At 42.4% G+C, this 23243-nt stretch overlaps 1 protein-coding gene across 1 annotated transcript in view; it reads left to right on the top strand.

Moving 5' to 3' along the window:
- The first annotated feature begins 1068 nt into the window (after positions 1-1068).
- Positions 1069-23243, top strand: part of AGO2 (argonaute RISC catalytic component 2) — a 350472-nt gene continuing 328297 nt past the window's right edge. Inside the window, exon 1 of the mRNA XM_030219580.1 lies at positions 1069-1134. The gene's annotated coding sequence lies outside the window, so the exon portion shown is untranslated. The remainder of the gene's footprint in view (positions 1135-23243) is intronic.

Raw genomic sequence — 23243 nt, 5'->3', positions numbered from 1 at the left:
TCGGCAGACTTAGCGGGGGTGGGGTGGCGGGAGCGAGCGATGATCGCGATCCGGTCCGGAGCGACGAGCAGGATCAGATCATTGCTGGATCATGCAGTTGGTTGCAGTCCAAGCGAGCGGGGGTCGGAGAGGCAGAGTTGAGGTGCGCTGCGCGGGGCCCCCTTAAGCGCGGAGCCCTATGCGGCCGCCTCGGTCGCCTCTGCCTAAGACCGACCCTGTCCCTATGGTCCACAACTGAAGTCAGGGCAGCACCAGGACTTGCACAGTTAATGGCACTAGGCAGGCCTCTAACCAGGTAAGTGCCAGATAAAGTTAAGCCAGCAAAAAGATATCTTAACTTTAGATGAGCACTTACCCAGCTACAAGGCTAAACATCAGCTAGTACCCTGATAAGTTCCAGCAGCTAATATTTTAAGCATTGGAACACAGGTAATTTCTGACACTGAATATCCAGGTACAAAAAAAACATGGTGATTGCTGATTAAAAAAAAAAAACTCTGACTGCTGTAGTTTGTTTTTAAGACACTTGTATAAATGTTATTTATCACGATAAATAACTGTGAGATCAGTTTTCAGCAACATATCTAGGCAATAATTTCAATCATGTAATTCAGTCCTTTCAAATTATTTGTACATTCAAAGCACATACTGTATAGATGAACTCTTACACAGAAATTATACATTAGCCGAATACTTGACCTTTGCCATTCATAAACAGACCCTCCCCAAATACAACATAAAAAAACACAGACTAAACAAACACCCCCCCCCCCCCCCCAACAAGCCAGACTTCCAAAAACAGACAGGACAACCTTTGCAACTACATAGGACTACCAAGCATCATCTGTTTGCGCAGAAATAGTTGACGACGTCACAAGCCCGCGCCCGCCGCGGGCGGGAGACGCGACGTGTTGCCGTCATCGCAAGCCAGTGACGCCACTTATCGTGGCGCCGACTGATGACTCTTCTTTTTTAATTTTCTCTTTTTTAAAAAAATCTTTCTGTCTGTCTGTCTCTCTCTTTTCTGCGCCGCGCCGCCCGCACGGGACAAAAGCGAGGAGGCGGTGTCTTCAGTCTCCGCTGCCTTTTTTTTTTTTAACCTCTTCAGCGTCGACTCGGCGGAGCTACTCTGAGGTATGAAAAGAGGCGCGGGTTCCTCCAGGTTTCTCGTCCGAGAGGAAGTAGTCGAACGCAGAGAGGAGTCTCGTGGACTTAGCGCATTTATTTTGTATTTAAACTTTTAATAAATGAGTATTTTAATACTTGGGCTTTAACGTATGTTGTCAGAAAGTCGGATGCGGTTTTTAAACAAATGGATTTTGTTAAAAAAGAATAGCTTAGTTCTAGAGGATAGAGGTGGTAGGGGGTAGAGACACGAATTGTCGGGTGACAGCTCACTGGGGCGGCGGGCGCCTGGACGCTGGTGTCTGCTTTTGGCCCGTGCCCCCCTTTGGGAGAAACCGCTGCTCCGGAAAGGCCTGGACCTGAGTAGAAAACCCGCTCTGGTTGTAGCCTGGGACTGCGGTCTGCCTGCATAGGAGAGAAGGGGTGGAGGGGGGCCGAGAAAGAGAAAAACATTATAGCTACCCCTTCCCAACCTATCAAATATTAAACTTTAAGAAATGCATTTAAAGGAACACGGATCTTCTTTGCAATGAGTGAGCTGCGGCTCTTTACCCAAGAGGTGATTAAAGTTGCAGCCCGTAAAGCAATGCGATTGTATGCTTCTCATCGGTGTTATGCAATAAAGTTACATCTTACACATTTTTTCATTTTTTATTTTGCGTGATTAATGAAAAAGTGCCTCGTGTAGAGAAACGTTGTATCCTTTCGTGAAGCAGTCACTTATCTAACGTTTTGTTCTGCAGTGCTAGGACCGCTGCTTTTTAATATATTTATAAATGGTTTAGAGATGGGAGTAACTAGCGAGGTAATTAAATTTGCTGATGACACAAAGTTGTTAAATCGCGACAGGATTGTGAAAAATTACAAGAGGACCTTAAGAGACTGGGAGACTGGGCGGCTAAATGGCAGATGACGTTTAATTTGAGCAAGTGCAAGGTGATGCATGTGGGGAAAAAAGAACCCGAATTATAGCTACATCATGCAAGGTTCCACGTTAGGAGTTACGGACCAAGAAAGGGATCTGGGTGTCGTCGTCAATAATACGCTGAAACCTGCTCAGTGTGCTGCTGCGGCTAGGAAAGCAAATAGAATGTTGGGTATTATTAGGAAAGGTATGGAAAACAGGTGTGAGGGTGTTATAATGCCATTGTATCGCTCCATGGTGCGACCGCACCTTGAGTATTGTGTTCAATTCTGGTCGCCGCATCTCAAGAAAGATATAGTAGAATTGGAAAAGATGCAGAGAAGGGCGACTAAAATGATAGCGGGGATGGGACAAGAAAGATTAAGGAGGCTAGGGCTATTCAGCTTGGAGAAGAGACGGCTGAGGGGAGACATGATAGAGGTATATAAAATAATGAGTGGAGTGGAACAGGTGGATGTGAAGCGTCTGTTCACGCTTTCCAAAAGTACTAGGACTAGGGGGCATGCGATGAAACTACAGTGTAGTAAATTTAAAACAAATCGGAGAAAATCTTTCTTCACCCAACGTATAATTAAACTCTGGAATTCGTTGCCGGAGAAAGTGGTGAAGGCGGTTAGCTTAGCAGAGTTTAAAAAGGGGTTGGACGTTTTCCTAAAGGACGTCCATAAACCGCTATTAAATAGACTTGGGAAAAATCCACAATTCCAGGAACAACATGTATAGAATGTTTGTACGTTTGGGAAGCTTGCCAGGTGCCCTTGGTCTGGATTGGCCGCTGTCGTGGACAGGATGCTGGGCTCGATGGACCCTTGGTCTTTTCCCAGTATGGCATTACTTATGTACTTTATGACATCTTTACTTGATGTTTATGTCTCTCTCTTTCACTGCTTGGAAGTTCACAATTGTGTTGCAGGAATTAGTTTCTTAGTTATTTACAGTTTCTAACAAGCTGAAACTTGCAAAATTAGCTTCTAAGCGTTTTAGCATTGTTTCAGCTCCGTTTCCCAAGTCTAGTCCTGGAGTAGCGCTTGCCAATTAGGTATCCAGGATATCCACAATGTATATGCATTAACTTGATTTGCATACACTGCCTCCATTATATGCAAGTCTTTTTTATGCATATTCATTGTGGATATCCTGAAAACCTGACTGGCAAGGGGTACTCCAGGACTGGACTTCTAAAGCTCTTGGTACATACTATAAAACAGTGTTTCTCAAGTGTTAAATACTGTTATGATAGATGCTTTGTCTTATGCTCATGATTGCAGTTTCACAATTGGTGGCTGTTATGGTACTGCTCTATAAATCTTTATCGATCCACCTATTTCACAGCTTAGGACTAGTGTGTGTGTATGTATGTGTGTATATATATATATATATAGCCACTCTTCCAGATCTAGGATTGTTGTGTTGGCATGCCAATATCATACAACTTAATACCTAATTTATATTCTGCCCTACAAAATGGATTACAACATAAAACATCAGAAAAGTTTGATAATCAAAGCCCATCACTAACATTACAGCATAAATAAGGTTTACATAAGAATAACTATACTGGGTCAGACCAATGGGCATCTGGTCCAGTATCCTGCTTCCAGCAGTGGCCAATTCAGATCACAAGTACCTCACAGAAATCTAATTAGCACCATTGCGTGCTACCAATCTCAGCTTAGGCAGTGACTTCTCCCATGTCCATGTCAATAACAGATGATGGACTTTTCCTCCAGGAACTTGTCCAAATCTTCTTTAAACCCAGATGCGCTAACTTCCGTTACCACATCCTCCGGCAATGAGTTCCAGAGCTTAAGTATTCTTTGAGTGAAAAAATATTTCCTTCTATTTGTTTTAAAAATATTTCCATGTAATTTCATTGATTGTCCCCTGGTCTTTGTACTTTTTGAATGAGTGAAAAATCGATTCGCCTCCACCCACTCCACACCACACCACTCAGGATTTTGTAGATCATATCCCTCCTCAGTTGTCTATTTTCAAGCTGAAGTGCCCTAACCTCTTTAGCCTTTCCTCATATGGGAGCAGTTCCATCCCTTCTATCATTTTGGTCACTCTTTGAACTACTACTACTTATAATTTCTATAGCGCTACTAGACGTACGCAACGCTGTACACTTGACCATGAAGAGAAAGTCCCTGCTCGACAGAGCTTACAATCTATTTAGGACAGACTGTTTTCTGTCCAATAACCAATTCTTAATCCATAGAAGAACATTGCCTGCCTCCTGTCCTATGACTCTAATTTTTTCAGGAGTCTCATTAGGTACTAGGTCAAAAGCTTTCTGAAAATCTAAATACACTACATCAACTGGCTCACTTTTATCAACATGTTTATTCACGCCTTTATAGAAATGAAGCAAATTTGTGAGGCAAGGATTTCCCTGAGCTGAACCCACGCTGTCTCAGTCCCATTAAACCATATTTTTATGTGTGTTCTATAATTTTATTTTTTTTAATAGTTTCCACTATTTTCCCCTGTGCTGAAGTCAGGTTTACCGGTCTGTAATTTCCTGGATCACCCCTGGAACCCTTTTTAAAAACAACATCACATTGGCTACCCTCCAATCTTCAGGTACTACGGATGATTTTAACGATGGGTTACATATTATTAACAGCAGATCAGCAATTTCATGTTTTGAGACCAGGTCTTTAACTTGTCAATTTTGCTCAGTATTACTCAGTATATCTTCCAAGGTCACCAAGATTTCTTTCAGTTCCTCTGCATTGTCGCCCCTGAAAACCATTTCTGGTATAAATAGATCTCGTAATACCTTCTTCTGTAAAGACCGATGCAAAGAATTAATTCAGTGTCTTCGCTGTGGCCTTTTCCTCCCTAAGTGATCCTTTTACTCCTTTCCTGATATAACGGTCCCACAGATTCCCTCACAGGCTTCCTGCTTCTGATATTCCTGAAAAAAGTGTTACTATGGGTTTGTCTTTATTCTTTTTTATTTTTGTCCTAAATATGGGAAAATAAGGTTGACTTTTGTGATCTGTGTTGTGATTATGGAAAGACAGTTCTGGTTGGGCTAAAGTGGGCTTCCACACCAACTCCAGCAATTGGGAAGTAAGGACACACAGGGCAGATTTCTGTGACCTGAAAATAGTAAGGAAAGATCAAAAGTAATATGGTATTTTATATCACATTCATGTTATATGCTATGACTGTAACTTGAGGAGGGAGGAAGACACTTTAAGATTAATAGAGTAAAATCTTGTCAATGTGCAACATTTTTTGTGGCTCTGGCTGCCTTGCTGGGCCAACAGGATGGACCGTGTGGGTCTTTATCTTCTTTCATTTGCAATATTACAGTGTTTTTAAAAATATTAATTCCAACATGTAAATGTTATGGATTTTTAGGCAAGCTGCCCAAATACCTTTTAGGATACATGTTTAAAAAATATATGAATGTATAGGTACATAAAATTAATGTCTAACCTTTCAGTAATAATCTTTGCAAAACATGGTTGAGGCATACATCACCTTTATTGTATTTATTTTTAATGCTGATTTTCTGTCATCTAAAACAAGCCAGGTAACAGTAAACCACATCCCGTAAAAATTAAGAAATATACTATACTACTACTACTATTTAGCATTTCTATAGCGCTACAAGGCGTACGCAGCGCAGCACAAACATAGAAGAAAGACAGTCCCTGCTCAAAGAGCTTACAATCTAAAGGCTAAAGGAGGGGTTTTAATTGTCAGTGCTATCAATATAATATGGTTCACAAGCACTGAATTCTCTAGAAAAAAAATTGAAATTCCAAATCTACTTTCATTCTTAAGCACTAATCCTTGAAAGCTCGACAAAGATGAGTTTACTTGTCCCTCATAGTTTTTCTTTATGTGTTCTGTTACTTTATTTTCCACTTTTGATGGATTCCTGTGAGGACATTTGAAGGATTTTGTACAAGGTAGTGAGGGGTGGGTGGGGTTGAGGACAGAAGTAATTCTGTATATAAAAGAGAATAAAATAGAGAATCTTTCTTCAGGTTATTTTTAGTTCACCTGAGACAGAGCACCAAGTGGTAAAGTAATACTCTGCATTTTAATAGTGCATTTTTTGTTTTTTTTCTGAGGAAATATCTCTCTTGCTAAGGTGCTTTCTCTAATCTTAGCTAGAAACAAGGGGAGGGAAGCTGCATAAGGAGAGAGAAGAAAAGGACTGTCAGATGGGAAGGAACAGAACAGAGAAGGAAAGAGGAGAAAGAGGGAAGATCTGGACGGAAAGAGGAGGATGGTTCTTAATTTTATTGAACGCATATTTTAGATGTCTGAATGGGTAGACTAGATAGCAGGTAAAGACCTATACAACTTGCATCCTATTAGCTCCCGTGCCTGCTTACAGGGGTTGAAAAGCGATCAGAAAAATTGAATACCAGTCAGAATGTCTTAGGAGCCAGGAGAGTTTTTACTTCTTAATTTTTTGATTGTATTTTGCTCTGTTTTTAGGCATATTTCACTGACATGAGAACACCTCTTAGTGGTGCATTTGTCAGTCCATGTTACAGGATTCTTTTTGTGGAGATATTAAGACATGGTGCTACTAAATTTCAGCAAAATGTGTTACAGATGCTGAATTAAGTAAGATCTATTAATTTGAAGAACTTCTGAGGTGTGTAGAGAGTGAGGACAGTAGTGGTTTACTTTTAGCATGGAAGTTGGAGTGAATAGAGCTGAAATGTGCTTTCTATGTACTGAATATTTTAGGGTTTTTTAAATTTTGTAACATTTTCTGGAGACTTCTTTCAAAATCGGTTTTTGTTAATAAGAAAAATTAAGCAGAACAGGAATACATCCACATGAATTGAAGCAAAGACAGTGAACATTTGAAATAATGCCAGTACAATATGAAACATCCCATCCTTCCTTGACCCACTTTCCCAAACCATACACATACCGTATACAGGAAAACCACTCCTAATAAAATGTTGTTAAAAAAACCAAAACAAAAAACCTACCCTGTATTAACTCCCCCCCCCCCCCCCCCAATGGATATGCACTTTTCAAATCCTCTCCCCTGCATTCTTTAATCTGTTTAGAACATGACTACGAGCTCTGTGGGAAATCAAGTGAAGGTAAGGCTCCCAAACAGGCAAAATAATCTCTACCGCTTAGGATGACAATTGTGCCCTATAAGATTCCCATACCAAGAGTTCATGAAGTTTATTACACCAGTACCAGAAACCTGGGGGTTGGTCACTGAGCCAGTGATTCATTATACATTTTTTTTATCTAGACTATAGGCCTTACATTAAAAAAAAAAAAAAAAAAATTCTCCCTGCTTTTCTGAAGGTTTTATTAAGCAATCAGGACGATACATTATCGTGTGCCTATCTCAATGCTTCACATACATATAAACTCAGTACCATGCTTCAAAACAGTCTTGCCCCTTGTTCCATCTATTCAATGCTCTCTTTAACAAGTTGTTTGTTTTTTGTTTTTTTTTTTAAACCCATATCCTATCCCACTATAATTATATAAACAAAGCTAAACAAAACTGCTGTCCCTCTGTTTTTCTACTGTTTGACCCATTTTACAATATATTTTTACAGACTCTGATTCCACAGCCCTGTATAAAACACTAATAATATTATTTTCAGCAAGGTCCTGCTATCACTGATATCTTCTAGATCTGTGGAATCTCTTGCAGTATAAACCTTTACGTCACTTCCTTTCTGCTCATCCAGGATACCAGTTGCAGATATTGATAATTATGCAGCAGAAGTAACATACTCATGTGTAACTCAGCAAAAGTGTTTGACCAAGCCTTGTGAAGCTTTGCTACCCCCAATTCTGAAGTAGCCGTTTAGGGATCCCTGGCAAAAAAAATTGTACTAAATGGAGTCAAGGGAGAAGAACCCTCCTTTGACTGGTAAAAATTCTGAAATTGCATCCTCTGTGTACTCCACTATCAGATTTAGCCCAGAACTATTGGCCTATACTTCCAAGGAGCCCAAACAGATTTATACCACCCATCATATCGCCCTATACTTTTCCCCAGGCCTTCTTCTGATCCTCCCCCCCAAATCCACCACTACTCTAACCTGAGATGAGATGTAGTGCAAGCCCAGATTGAGGACCCTGAAGCCTCCTTTCCTCTTCCATCAGCTCTTTTGCAGCCCTCATATTAACCCCAGACAAAGGTCATTATATGACTCTGCATTCCTTCCAAAGGTTTAGGCGATATTGCCTCAGGGAGCACTTGAAATAAGTAAAACAACTTCGGGAGTATGTTTGTTTTCACTATTGCTACCATACCTAACCAAGAAATGGTTAACCTGGATTAGATCTGTAATTTCCTTGATATTTCCTGGAACACCTGTACATAATTTGCTTCATATAAAGCATTCAGATATGAGGTGAAATTCACCCCAAAGTATGTCATTTTCCCCTTAACCCATTTAAAGGGGAACTCCTGAAGTATGCTCGCAGAGCAGGGGGAATGGTAATATTCAGTACCTGTTTTACTAGCATTTATTTTAAAACTGCTGAATACCCTTAAAGTATATTTATTAAGTTTGGGAGAGTAGTAAGTGGATTGGTCAAGAGTAGCTAGTTTGTACTCTCCCTGCACCACCCTTACTGTCTTTGTATTAAGAGTTCTCCAAATCATGTGGGCCAGTGTAAAGAGGAGAGGTGATGGGGGACAACATTGCCTTGTTCCCCTCCCTAAAGCAAACATGGGACCCCCCCCATTTAACCACACCCCTGCCTTAGACTTTATATACAATGCTCTAATCCACTGGCAAAATCTAAGCCCCAGCCTCACCTTGCCAGGACCAATCGTAGGGTACATTGGGGCTTCCTATCAAAAGCCTTTTTGGAATCACCTACTAGGATGAATGCTTCCTGTGGTGCCTCCTGGCCCCAGACTGATATATCGGCTGAAACACCCAGCATACATTGTCTGCAGTTTGCTTTTTTTGCCACAAAACCCACCTGATCCTCATGTATCAAATGAGAAGCACCTTGTTAAGAGTCTAGCTAAGATCCTGGCAAGAATGCTTAACATCTACATTTAACAATGAGATTAGGATCATAGGATACCACATACATCTTATCCTTTTCAGGTTTAGGAATTACTGTTATCATAGTCCCCATAATAGAGGGTAGCAACACTTCTATCTCTAAGATGAATTTATAAACCTGATACAGATAAGGGGTCAACTGCTGGGGCCATCTCGGAGGATGGGTTTGGTGTAGGAGATAATGCTTTATCTTGGTTAAAGGGGTGTCTTGTTTCAAGTGCATATAGAGTGAAATGTAAGGGATCCCATTCTGAGTTGTGGAGAGCAACTTGTGGTGTTCCGCAAGGTTCTCCTTTATCACCAACCTTGTTTAATGTATTATTGTCTGCTCTAGGCCAGGTTTTGAGTTCTGCTGGTTTCAAGATTTTTAGTTATGCAGATGATATTACCTTCCTGTCTCTCGGGGCCAGATGCACTAAACTAAACGAGCCTTTAACGACCCTTTAACGAACAAGTTTTAAACCGTGGCATGCACTAAAGGCCATTTTCCGACGGCGGTAGCAGCTAACGAAAACGGAATGCAGATGAGCAAATTGTGCACAAACCCTATTGTAATGAGATGCACTAACCTTTTCCGATTGCCTTAATGGTGGAAATCGCCAGAAAATTTAATGAGAGGTTGTACCTCTCGTTGGGGCTGCGCTAGATCAAAAAATTGTCAAGAACATATGTCATATACGCCGCCTGAAGACGCCGTGGCACTCACCTCCCCGTTTTTCAATCAGCTGATATCGGAGTGTGCATCACAAAAATAGCCTTCCATTTTGGCCAAATAATAAAACTTCCTTTTTGGCCGTGCTTCACTCAGCTGAGATTGGCTGTGATTGGCTCAGAGACTTCCAGATCTCTTAGCTGACTGTGAAGCGCGGCCAAAAAAGACGTTTTTATTATTTGGGTGTGAATAATGGCAAAAATGGAAGGCTATTTTTGTGATGCACGCATTCAACTGCACTCTCCGATATCAGCTGATTGAAATGGGGGTGAGCGGCGCGGCGTCTTCGGGCAAGGTGATATCATAGGTTTGGCGATTGTGCGCATGCGTTTCCTATACTGCTGGCGGAGATTACACCAGATTAATGATACTTTCATGCATCCGACATTTGAATACCGCGCCGAACATGTGCATCTTTTTTTTTTTTTTTTTTTTTTAGTGTATCCTTCGTTTTTTCTAAAATGGTAATGACTTTTACGTTTTCGGTTGTTTTACGTTTTGTTGATGCATCTTGCCCTCAGACAGTTGAGGATACTGCAATTAGAGCAAAAAATTGTATTAATCTCCTTGAAGCCTGGATTAAAATTTATGGCCTAAAGCTTAATAAGGATAAAACAAAGTTTCTTTTGTTAGGACAACCTATAAATATATGGAATGATAATGTGTTGAAGTTAAGTAGCTCACACTTCACTTTTGAAGAAAACATTAAGATCCTTGGTGTTAGACTCTACCAGGTACTCTCTGTCTTTAGACCCGCAGGTGAATTTACTCATTAAGAAATCATTTTTGCTGATGAGAAAACTTAGACTACGTAATTGCTTTGATACCCATACTTTCAGATTGGTTGTGCAAAGTTTACTTTTATCTATTTTAGATTATAGTAATGTCATTTATGCAGGATGTCAAAAAGGCCTTCTGAGGAAGATTCAGACTATTCAAAACACGTCCGCATGATTAATCTTTTCTGTTTATAAGTATGACGATGTTTCTTCTCTGTTGCGGGACCTCTGCTGGTTACCAGTGGAGGCTCAAATTCAATTTAAGGTTTGCATCAGTCTATAAGATTCTTTATGGACTAACTCCAGAATACTTGCTTGGTGGGGTTCCAGTGGCCAACAGGGCTAGAGGCCTTTGAGATAACTTACTACTTCATTATCCCAGTTCTAGCAAATTGAAAAATAAGACTATTCTGCTAGCCTTATGTATCGAGCCCTTTTGTTATGGAATTCTTTCCTTACACAGCTGAGAAAAATTCACAGCCTATTTGTTTTTAGGAAAGCTCTAAAAGCTTTTCTTTTTAAGAAGTTTTATAATTAGCATATATTTTCTTTATATCAATATGAGTTCATTTTTGTTATTTGCGGCGTCTGCCTGTTTGATTCTTGTTGTAATCCACACTGAACTGTATGGGTAGATGTGGAATACAAGAAGTAAAGTTTAAAGCATTCCATACCTCTTGAGAAGAAACTGTGCCATCTAACGTTTCCCTCTGCTGTGGTGGTAAGCAGGAGAAGTTGACATCTTTCAAATATGTATCCACCTGACATCTTCCCTGGTGTAAAGCTTTCCTAGGTAATGTACAAATATCACCCTGATTTTGGGGGAATTTATATTATAAAACAAATCTAAATAAAATTTCTAACCCACACTATTGACTAGGCAGGGTACTGTAAAACATTTATAAAAGCAAACAAAACAAATAAGACTGCTGTACATCAGGCAAAGAATACTGCTATTTCCTAGTTTTACAATTGCAGGAAAAAAATGTACTTTCAGCTGTTTCCTAAAACAAAATAGGTTGGAGTTAAGAGGCAGGGACTCAGGCAATTTGTTCCATAAAAAACGCCCTCCAACTGAGAATGCTATGTCCCTGGTGGCTGCATAATTCAAATTTAAAAAGAGGAGGTACCACCAACTGCTTCTTACCCTCAGACTCAACTCATGGGGTGGAACATAGATGTAACATTTGAAAAATATAAAAAGGTGCTTTCCCTACCAAAATTTTATAAATTAAAAATTAATTCCAAGAATCACAGTGAGCCAATGCAATCTCTTTATTGCAGGAGTAACATGCTGTAATTGAGAAGTACCTGTCATTGATCTCACATTTTGCACAATCTGGATAGCCTCAGTCCCGGGTACAGACTATTGCAGTAATCTAATTTTGTTAACACCAAATTCTAAACTACAGTCTGAAAATGAGTACTTGGCAACATGAGCTTTATTTTACTTAACACCTTCAGCATGTAAAATGCACACTGAATCACTTTCACAATTTGTGCCTGCGTATTAAGGGGCTCTCTTAGTAAGCTGCGGTAAGCACTAACGTGGGGTGCGCTTAGGTGTCCCGTGATGATTTTGGGATTGGTATGCGCTAAAAAATAGAATTTATTTTTTAGCGCTGGGGGTGTGTCTGGGGGGCAGAGAGTAGTTCTGTGCTAATCAGCATAGCTATGTCGCCGTGCGCAAACTGATTAGTGTGTGAGCCCTTATCTACTAGAATATAGGTGTTGGTAAGTGTTCACTCGCTAATGGCCATGTGCTAATAGGGAAATTAGCGTGTGGCCATTAATGGGAATAATGGAAAACTAGCCTCGATGTGTGGGAAAGACCCATGTTGGGGATAAGTCTGATCAGGGCTTAATTTGCACACAAAAAGGAAGTGGAACCGGGGGTGGGGCCAAGACCGGAAGTGAACTTACTCCTACAAGCATAATACTTCATTTGTGGATTAAAAGGAAGCTGGTATGTACATGTACTTGGAAAATTTATATATTTAATTTAAAAAATGTTATTAAAGAATATCACCCACAGTAGTATTTGCAACATTGTCAACAAAATCTTTGACTAATCAGTACTTTTCTCAACATTTACACATTTGGTAACATACCCCCTACCCCCCCCAAGTTTACAAAGCCACGTGGTAATTCCGACACAGGCCATTCACTTTGAATGGGCTGTTGGCATTGTCACGTGGCTCTGTAAACTGGGAGGGATAGTGTTCTCAGAGCTTTTTGGCAGCAAGGTGACATGGAGTACTACCCTGTATTGGCAAAAGGAAGCAAGTGTCTATTTTTACTGAAGCACTTACTTTCTTTTGCCATTGCAGGGCAGAGAGCTGGGTAGGGGCAGAGGAATGCTTAAGTTTCCAAAGACCTTTGATCTGGCACAGTCTAGTAGTTCTTATAAGCTGAATGTAAACAATCTTTATATCCACAAAAATCCAACCTCCTCCCAACAACAGGTAGGACATTTCTCCTTGGAAGTCACCATATAAAAAAAATTCTGATTTTTCATGTCATCTGAGCAACAGCAACATAAATCTCGCTACTGCCAAGCACACTATGCAATACAAAACATGAAAAAAAATCCAACTCGCCATATATGTAGCAAACCTGACATACAACAGTTTCACTAATTCCTAAGGTTCAAATAGCAAGAACTCTACCTATGAATAGGCAACACTACAACTATTACACTGGGCCATAGAACACCAATACACGTACTATTGATCCATCAGAACAAGTGGAATTTCTATAGATATCTACACAAACTACATGCAAACAATATACTGCTCCTAGGTCACAGATAAATCACAGCCACATAGGAGCCAGATCTGTGGATCCAATAGGTGCTGAGCACCCCCAATATTGAGCCAAGCTCCTTCATTATATCCAGATAGGGCTTATTAGTATTGTGTCTGGCACCCCCAATCATTTTGAAATGTTGCCACCTATGCACAGGTGGAGCCTCATCAAATAGAGATCACAAATTGGAAATATTTATTTGTTGCATTTGTATCCCACATTTTCCCACCTATTTGCAGGCTCAATGTGGCTTACATTGTTCTGTCATGGCGATCGCCATTTCCGGAGTGAGAGATACAGTGGTATTATATTAGAGATCATGATTGGCATAGTAGATTAAACAGTCAGATATAAAGAGTTCATATTCGGAGTAGGAGATAGGGTGGTATTGTGTTAAAGTTCGTTTATGGTAGGGTAGACTTTGGTAGTCATAGAGATTTGGGTTTTATCTAGTTCTAGCTTGAGTTTCTTTATCTGGTAGTTAGGCTGTATCGTGGTATGCCTTTTTGAACAGGCTGGTCTTCAGAGATTTCCGAAAGTTAGTTAGGTTGCGGATTTTTCTCACGGCAAGTGGTAATGCATTCCATAGCTGCATGCTAATGTAGGGGAAACTGGATGTATATGTTAATTTATATTTTAGCCCTTTGCAGCAAGGATAGTGGAGATTCAGGAATGTGCGAGCTGATTTTTTGGTGTTCCTAGGTGGTAGGTCTATGAGGTATGACGTGTAGACTGGGGCCTCTCCATTAATGATTTTATGAACCAGAGTGCAGATTTTGAACGTAATACGTTCTTTTAGTGGGAGCCAGTGTAATTTTTCTCTTAAGGGTTTGGCACTTTCGTATTTTGTTTTTCCAAAGATGAGTTTGGCTGCTGTGTTTTGGGCTGTTTGGAGCTTCTTGATGATTTGTTCTTTATATCCGGCATAGAGTGAATTCCAGTAATCTATTTTATTTTTATTTATTTTATTTATTGCATTTGTATCCCACATTCCCCCACCTATTTGCAGGCTCAGTGTGGCTTAGGTGACATGAAAAAGGATCTGAGGAAGCTAGAAGAATGGTCTAAGGTTTGGCAATTAAAATTCAATGCGAAGAAATGCAAAGTGATGCACTTAGGGAATAGAAAACCACGAGAGACGTATGTGTTAGGCGGGGAGAGTCTGATAGGTACGGGCGGAGAGGGGGTGATAGTATCTGAGGATTTGAAGGTGACGAAACAGTGTGACAAGGCGGTGGCAGTAGCTAGAAGGTTGTTAGGCTGTATAGAGAGAGGTGTGACCAGCAGAAGAAAGGGGGTGTTGATGCCCCTGTATAAGTCGTTGGTGAGGCCCCACCTGGAGTATTGTGTTAAGTTTTGGAGGCCGTATCTTGTTAAGGATGTAAAAAGAATCGAAGCGGTGCAAAGAAAAGCTACGAGAATGGTATGGGATTTGCGTTACAAGACGTATGAGGAGAGACTTGCTGAACTAAACATGTATACTCTGGAGGAAAGGAGAAACAGGGGTGATATGATACAGGCGTTCAAATATTTGAAAGGTATTAATCCACAAATGAACCTTTTCCGGAGATGGGAAGATGGTAGAACGAGAGGACATGAAATGAGATTGAAGGGGGGGCAGACTCAAGAAAAATGTCAGGAAGTATTTTTTCACGGAGAGAGTAGTGGATGCTTGGAATGCCCTCCCGCGGGAGGTGGTGGAAATGAAAACGGTAACGGAATTCAAACATGCGTGGGATAAGCATAAAGGAATCCTGTGCCGAAGGAATGGATCCTCAGGAGCTTAGTCAAGATCGGGAGGCGGGGATAGTGCTGGGCAGACTTATACGGTCTGTGCCAGAGCCGGTGGTTGGGAGGCGGGGCTGGTGGTTGGGAGGCAGGGATAGTGCTGGGCAGACTTATATGGTCTGTGCCCTGAAGAGCACAGGTACAAATCAAAGTAGGGTATACACAAAAAGTAGCAAATATGAGTTATCTTGTTGGGCAGACTGGATGGACCGTGCAGGTCTTTTTCTGCCGTCATCTACTATGTTACTATGTTACCAGATTGCAAAATATTTCCCTTGGGAAGAAGGGTTTTATTCTTTTGAGTTTCCACATTGCTTGGAACATTTTCCTTGTTGAATTTTGAAAACAAAAATTGAACTGGTAACCCCAAGTAGTCAAAACTCAGCATTCAACACTGGAAAAATAAAAATAAATTCATTCACTCTTGTATTGAACACAATAGAAAGATATCCACATTCCCCAAAACTAATATATTCCAGTTCATAAATTCAGAATTAAAACACTTTTTTTTCCATACCTTTTGTTGTCTGGGCGTTTTATTTATCCAATCATGTTGGTCTCAGTGAGTTTCTCTCTGCTGCTTTCCTGTCTGTCTTCTGTCAACTTTCTTTGTCCTTTCTCCTCTCCTTCTTCTATTCCATCACATATGTCTCTGTCATATTTATGTTTCCATTTTAGCTCTTTCCTCCCTTTTCTTTTCTGCCTTTTTGTCCATTCAGCTCCTTTTTACTTTTCACATATACCTATCAACTTCCATCTCTTCCTCTCAGTCCCTAGCTCTCCCATTTCTGATCTCACTCCTTTCCCATTCTCTTGTTCCCTTCTGTCACCCCCCCCCCCCCCCATTACCACATTGTTACCCTCTGTACTCACCACTCATCTCCTTGACAATCCCTCATGGCCTCTCCCACTTTTAATTCTTAATAAGGTGACCCTAAAAGATTTTAAGGTTTCAACTTTTTTATTCATGACAAACACAATTTAGAATATTCATGTTCTGGTCAAAATAGAAATACCAACATCACAACTTCCATAGGCAAGTTAAAGGATAGAATCCGTCATCAAACTTTTTTACAAATTTACCCCACTCCCCTACCCCTCCCTCCCACCGTCCCCAATGTACTTAAATTGCAAAAGATTGTTGGTTCGAAACATAGTTAACACTGCTAAAGGCCATTCCACAGGGGATACATACATTACATGAAAGTTTGCTTGTCAACAATTCGTCAGCTGTTTTAGTCATAGCACCCATCCCCTTAAAGTAACCAATGCATCTTCCAAAGCCCTGTGTTGAGTATCAATGCTAAAGCCGCCCTCCCCCCTGGAGGAGCCTTAGGGCCTATGCTCTGATGACCCTCTCCCCCAACTCCGAGGGGTTCAGCTCTAGGTGTTATCACTTGTGTACTCAACCAGTATTCAACAACCTCCCCCAACTATACCATGACCTAATAGTAGCTGTAACAGGTAGACATAGGTGTGTACCACATGGACTTAGCCCTCCTTGCTACTATATTAGCCTCAATTATTCCCCCACCCTCCCCCACCCCTCTCTCCCCTCTCAACTTCAATGTAATCCACTAAAAAAAAACCAACCCAAAAACCCTGTGGTGAAGGTTACAGACGATTTAAGATAAAGCTGTGAGCTTTTGGTGCCAAGGATTGTATATATGGCTCCAAAATTCCCAAGAACGCCTTTCTTCTCTTGGGGGAGGATCCCACCCTCTCCGCTCCATCAACAACAGTTCATGCAAACTACTCCTCCAAAGCCAGAAATCCGGAGGTTCTGTTTTTATCCAGGCATTTAAGATCAGTTTTTTTTACCCACTATACTCGCTTTCCGTATGAACTGCCGAGCTCCCCGGGTGTGCTTTACAAATATTTCATACCTATCCAGCAGGAGACCCAACGGGGAAAGTGGGATCCCTTCCCGCAACACGGTCTCCAAGTACCCTACAATTTGTTTCCAGAAGATTTTGATCTTGTAGCATTCCCAAAGGGAATGAAACAGTGTACCTTCCTCTCTGTCCACACTTAGAACACAGGGGATCTATCGTTCCTCCAAACTTGGATACCTGGTATTTTGACATATATGCCCGATATAGTATTGTATATTGGCATTCTCTCAGGGTAGCATTCCCTGACAAGGAGGGTATTTGGGCCGCTAGCTTTTGGAAGTCAAGTTGCAAGTTCGGGCGCCTCAGATCTGTAGCCCAATTCCCTAAGATTCGCTTTGTATCATTTCCCCTACTGTATTCCCCTAATGCTTTTTGCAGCCCCGACACTGATAGGCGCTTCCCTGGCATAGAGTTAAAGAATTCCCTAGTGCGACGCCCATGTCCACTTCTCAATTTCCCGGGCTCCAAAGATTTGACGTAATGTGCTAACTGGCAATGAGCAAATTGATGAGTCTGATTAATGCCTACTCCCAGGACTCCTAGATCTAGCAACTGCCCCTTAAAGCCCAGCACGTGTTGACCCCAAAAGGTTTTATATGGGCAGCATTTCCCCACCCTCTACCTTTGTAGCTCAGAATCTCCTCACTCTCCTTTTCACCCCCATACTGTTGTAGCCCAACATCTTTCCTCTGTTTCCTTCTCTCCACCCCCATACTCTTGTAGCCAAACATCTTCCCTCTCTCCCATCCCCCTCAACATTTGTAGTGTATCATTTCCGTGTACCCTCTTCATTCCCTACCCCAACAGTGCAGCTTCTATTTCAGAGGCTATTTTGTGCTAATGTGGAGTATGTATGTGTAAATAAATAAAAGAGAAGATAATTTATTTATACATACCCCACATTAGCCCAAAATAGACTCAAATTCAGTGTGGCTTACAAACAATAAAGTGAATAAAACATAATAATATACAGCATATAACACAAATTACAACTTCAAGAAGCAAATTAATACATGTGCAGTAAATAACCAGGGATTTAGACAATCTCAAGGACAAACAAATAATTAAGGGTGGATAGGTGAGAACATAATTAGGCAGGACTAGATGAGAAACACGATTAAGAAAAGGGTGTGGGTAAAATTCAGATAGAGTTCTTTGTATTCAGGAAGGCCAGACTGAAGAAATGTGTTTTTAGAAGACTTCTAAAAGTTAGGTAATCATCTATAAACTTGATTGATTTAGGGAGAAAATTCTAAATTTTGGTGCCTTGATAGGAGTAATTAGCAGCGTGAATTGTTTTATCACATTCTTACAGATAGGGAAATGTAAGACAATATATTCTCTAGATGATGAAACAGCATCTCCCCACTCGTTCCCACTTCATATCTAGGATCCCACTGTCCCTTCCCTCCCCTTGTCCCCATTATGCTCTTTCCTTCCTGTCTAGCATTTCTCCTCCCCCTACCAGTGGTCCAATATTTCACCTTCTCCCTACCTCATCCCACCCACCCTTAGTCCAGCTGTTCTTATCTCTCCCCCTCACACTGGTCCAGCTTTGCTCCTTCCCCCACCCCACCCACCATTGGTCCAGCCTTTCTCCTCCCTCCCTCCAGCCCCCCCCTCCCCCCCACCATTGGTCCTGTTTTTCTCCCTTTCCCTACCTCTTTGATTACTTCATCTGGATTATTGTAGTTCTTCATTGGCAAGCTGGGTGAATTAGCCACACAAGCTGCTAGAGCCAAGACTGGACTAGCTCCTTAAAACTCAAGAGCCTACAAGAAAAGCTCTGAGCATGTGTGACCTCACCAAAGCCCTGTACTTGTTCTTCACTCTGTTCATTCTGCTTAGCTATCAGATGTAAATTTAGCTTGTTTTTCTCCTCCCCCCTCTACCTACCATTGGTTCTGCATTTCTTCTCTCCCTCCCCCCCACGGTCAGTCCTCTCTCACTTTTTGCTCTTTCTCTAATGTGCAGTGGTATCTCCCTCTCCCCACACCCCCGTACCTTTTCAAAGCTGTCTTGTTTTGGAGGTTGCTGGCAGCGATTCACAACATGCTGCTCGTGCCAACATCAGAGCCTTCTGTCTGGCTTTCCCGCTTATGTGGAAAAAGGAAGTTGCATCAGACAGAAGGCTCTGATGTTGGCACGAGCAGCATGTTGTGAACTGCTGGCAACCTCTAAAACAAGAAGGCTGTTTTGAAAAGGTATTGGGGGGGGGGGGGGGGCGGGGGTTGGTAGAAGGAGGAAGGAAGGGATGGCATTGCACATTAGAGAAGGAGCAAAATGAAAATAAGCCTTGGGGGGGCAGAAGTTATAGGTGTTGGTGTTATTTCCTCAGCCCGAAGACGTGCCGGAACGCTGTTCCGCTCTGTTCTGGCACAAATCAAGCCCTGTTGCTGGCCACATTTTAGCGCAGCTTAGTAAAAGGGCCCCACAGTCAGGTGTCCAGGACCACCCCCAAACAATGTGATCTCAGAATAGAATAGAAATCTGCTGAAAAACCACAGGATCATAAGACAAGACACATTCTCCACATCCCATCCAATTAACGTGATCTCTGTGTTTGAAAGATTCAATGCTTAAATTAGTAGTAGACTTCCAGTTGTTAATTGTGGTCATGCAGACCTCTAGCTTTTCTGAAGAGAAAAATATTTGTCAACTGGGAAGAAAAACTGGACATTGCTTAAATATGATATTCCACATTCAACTGTCACAATTCCAAGCACAGAGGCCTTAGGTATAGATTAAACAGTAAGGTAGACATTTTGAACCATACGGAACTCCAGCAAAGCATAAACTTCAGAAACAGTATCTTTCCATTGGATTTGCATGGCCCTCCCTGACAAATATTCTGAGAACCAAGAGTGCACCTTTTCCTGAAGACCCATATAATGTAAGCTACACAACAGTATATCAATTTGAGTTGGTCACCAAGGATGAGGTTAAAAGGTTGTTGAAAAAATATGGATAAGTATGTTCAAAGTTTATTACTTTCAATGACTGACTGTATAGTAAGTTTTGGAAATATATAAAAAATTTTATTCAAGAAATTTGTATTGATTATAATGATAAGTTGTCATTTGGTAGTTAAATTATTATTTGTCTTTGTATTTCCTGGAAATAACCAGCTTCTATTATGTGATCCGCGTTTAACCAAAAGGTATATGGCGGAATATAAGTTTTATTGTTATGATATTCTACTTCACAATGTTTTCTAGATAGGTGCCCTTTCTGTCTGATGAAAAATAGTCCTGATTTCTTTATAAATGCTTTAGCTGAGTGGCTAAACTCATTATTTAGCTCTGGTACTTTTCCATCTTCCCTGGGTAACATAGTACTGACCCCTATTATGAAAAATAAGACCTTAAGTCCTCTAGAGATAACCAACTACAGACCTGTAGCGTCAATTCCGGTGTTGATCAAGATCATGTAAGATTGGGTAGCATTGCACCTGACTGATTATTTGGAGAAATTTGATTATTTTGCACCCTATTCAGTCTGGATTTAGAAGGGGATATAGTACAAAGATGGTAATAGACTCTTCCTTGTCATCAAGCAGATGCAGCCATTACAGATGGGTTGTGTCCATCAACCAGCAGAAGGAGATAGAGAGCACACTTTTTTCAGTGCCTCATACCAGCTTGCTCCACTGCCTCTCCTTCAGTAATCTCTATCTCCCCTAGCAGAGTGGTTGTAGCATCTTCGAGCTCCATCTAAAATCTGCCTGGAGGTGGCTCCTGGCTTGCCAGTTGTTAGCCGGGGTGTTGGAAGCTATAGCAGCTTCACTTTAAAGGCACATAGGTTCGCCCTTTCCCTGCCTTACCCATACCTCCATGGATGTGGACACATTGCTTAGCTTTCCCTGTCCTTCCCCATCAACAGTGGATGCAGGCACATAGGTTTGCCCTTTCCCTGCCTTTCCCACTCACCTGAGCCTCCGGAGTTCTATTTACCTCTGCTTTCCTCACAGCGTTAAAAAAAAACAAAAAAAAAAACAGAGGTTTTTCCTTGCCTTTTTCTGTGGGACCGGAGCTGTGATACTCGGTCCAGTGAGGTAAGAGTGTTTTCTGACTCCTCCGGGGTGGGCCCGCGATCGGGGCGATTTTGGCACGAACCGCCATTTTGAATTTTACCGCCGTTTTCGGTGATGGCTGCAGAGAATGTAAAGCGCTGTTCCAAGTGTGGCAAGCGCAGATCAGCAGCGGGGCTCTGTAAATTGTGCTAAATAGTAGTAGTAGTAGTAGTGTACAGACGTTAGAGCCGGCCCAAGCATGGCGAGCGACGATTCTTTGCGCTCTGAGCTGGCAGCGGACGCAATTTTGAATTCACCACATGGTGCGACCTCCGCTGAGACTGAGAGTCCTGAGCCCGGGGGGAGGCCTCGGAGTGAGGCTGATATGAGAGCTACTAGCCTCGGCAGAGATCCGGGTGCCCAGGGTGAGATTTTGTCTTATTAATGCATAAAGCAGACATGCTTAAAAGAGCTCTCCCACAAAGCCCTGCAGGGGCCTCTTCTAATGCCCCCTCGGTGGATTCTAGTCTGGGTATGCCCTCTGAGCGTTATTCCCTGATAATTGGCACAATATGAAGCGCAGAAGGGCTCATTCCCCTTCAGAGAGTGCTGCACCTCCATTTCCCCCCCGTGGTCGGGCTGTGAGGATTCGGAGGACTCTGGCAGGCCTTCATGGTCTGAGGAGCCAGAGTCTGGTGCAGAAGTGACTCAGGATCTAGACGATCCCTCCGCGGTGAGGATTTTCCACCGTGATGAGCTGCCAGCGCTTATTTCTGATACCCTGCAGGCTCTCTCTATTGAGGACCCTGCCAGTGGCACAGCCTCCTCTGTGAATCCTAGGATGGCTAGTACCAAAAAGTCTGCTCGAGCCTTTCCTTTGCATGACTCCATCCAAGAGCTTCTTTCAGCTCAATGGGCTGACCCCGAGGGACCGTTGAAAGTTTCCAGGGCTATGGGGCAATTATACCCTCTGAGTGAGGAGCATATGGCTCGCTTTGCTATGCCTAAAGTGGATGCCCTAGTCACAGCTGTGACAAAGAGAACTACCCTCCCTGTTGAAGGAGGTGTTGCCCTGAAGGATATTCAAGACCGTAGACTGGAATCAGCACTTAAACGGTCATTTGAACTTGCAGGTCTCACTATTCGGGGCATCTGCATGCAGTTGTTATGCTGCTAGAGCCTGCCTGGCTTGGTTGCAACAGGCAGTGGAACAGCCCGGTGATGAAGCGGAGCCCTTTTCAGATGTGGCTCCGCGGATGGAGTCGGCCTTGTCCTTTCTTGCTGACGCCCTTTGATATTGTCAGAGCTTCGGCTAAACACATGGCAGTAGCAGTGGCGGCTCACCGTCTTCTTTGGCTACGGCATTGGGCGGCGGACATGGCCTCTAAACAAAGGTTGGTGAAGTTGCCCTTTCAAGGCCTTCTCCTGTTTGGTGAGGAGTTGGAGAAAATTGTGAAGGGCCTGGGTGAGGCTAAACCCCAGCGCTTGCCCGAAGATAGGCCTCGGCCTTCCTCTAAGGGTGCGGCGGTCCACTCCTCTTACAGACCTCGCTTCCGTGAAGCTCGAAGTTACTCCCCGGGGCGTTCTGTTGGGTTCACTTCTCGTGCCCGTTTTCAGCAGAGGAACTCCTTTCGCTCGGACAAACGTTCCGCAGCCACTGGCTCAAGGCCTGGAGTTCAGGGGCGACCCTCTCAATGATGGTGCGCCGGCCCTCTCCTCGAGTCCTGTCATCGGAGGACATCTTTCCCTCTTTGCCAAGGAGTGGGCCAACATTTCCTCAGATCAGTGGGTCTTGGACCTGATCAGAGACGGTTATAGAATAGAATTCCACGCCCTTGTAAGAGACGTGTTTGTGGAGTCCCGATGCGATTGTGCCGCCAAACGGGCGGCGGTAGAGGAGACTTTGCAAGGTCTGATTCAGATAGGGGCCGTGTCCCCGGTACCTCCCGCCGAATACGGCTGCGGCCGCTACTCCATCTACTTTGTGGTGCTGCGAAAAGGAGGGTCTTTTCGCCCTATTCTGGACTTAAAAGAATTAAACAAGTCCCTGAGAGTGCGGCATTTTCACATGGAAACCCTGCGCTTCGTCATTGAGGCGGTACAGCCAGGAGAGTTTCTCACGTCTCTGGACCTGAAAGAAGCTTGCTTAC

Source organism: Microcaecilia unicolor, chromosome 1 (genome assembly GCF_901765095.1).
Source record: "Microcaecilia unicolor chromosome 1, aMicUni1.1, whole genome shotgun sequence".
Taxonomy (NCBI): Eukaryota; Metazoa; Chordata; class Amphibia; order Gymnophiona; family Siphonopidae; genus Microcaecilia; species Microcaecilia unicolor.
Note: the sequence above shows the minus strand (reverse complement) of the source record. Positions and strands in the feature narration are given on the sequence as shown.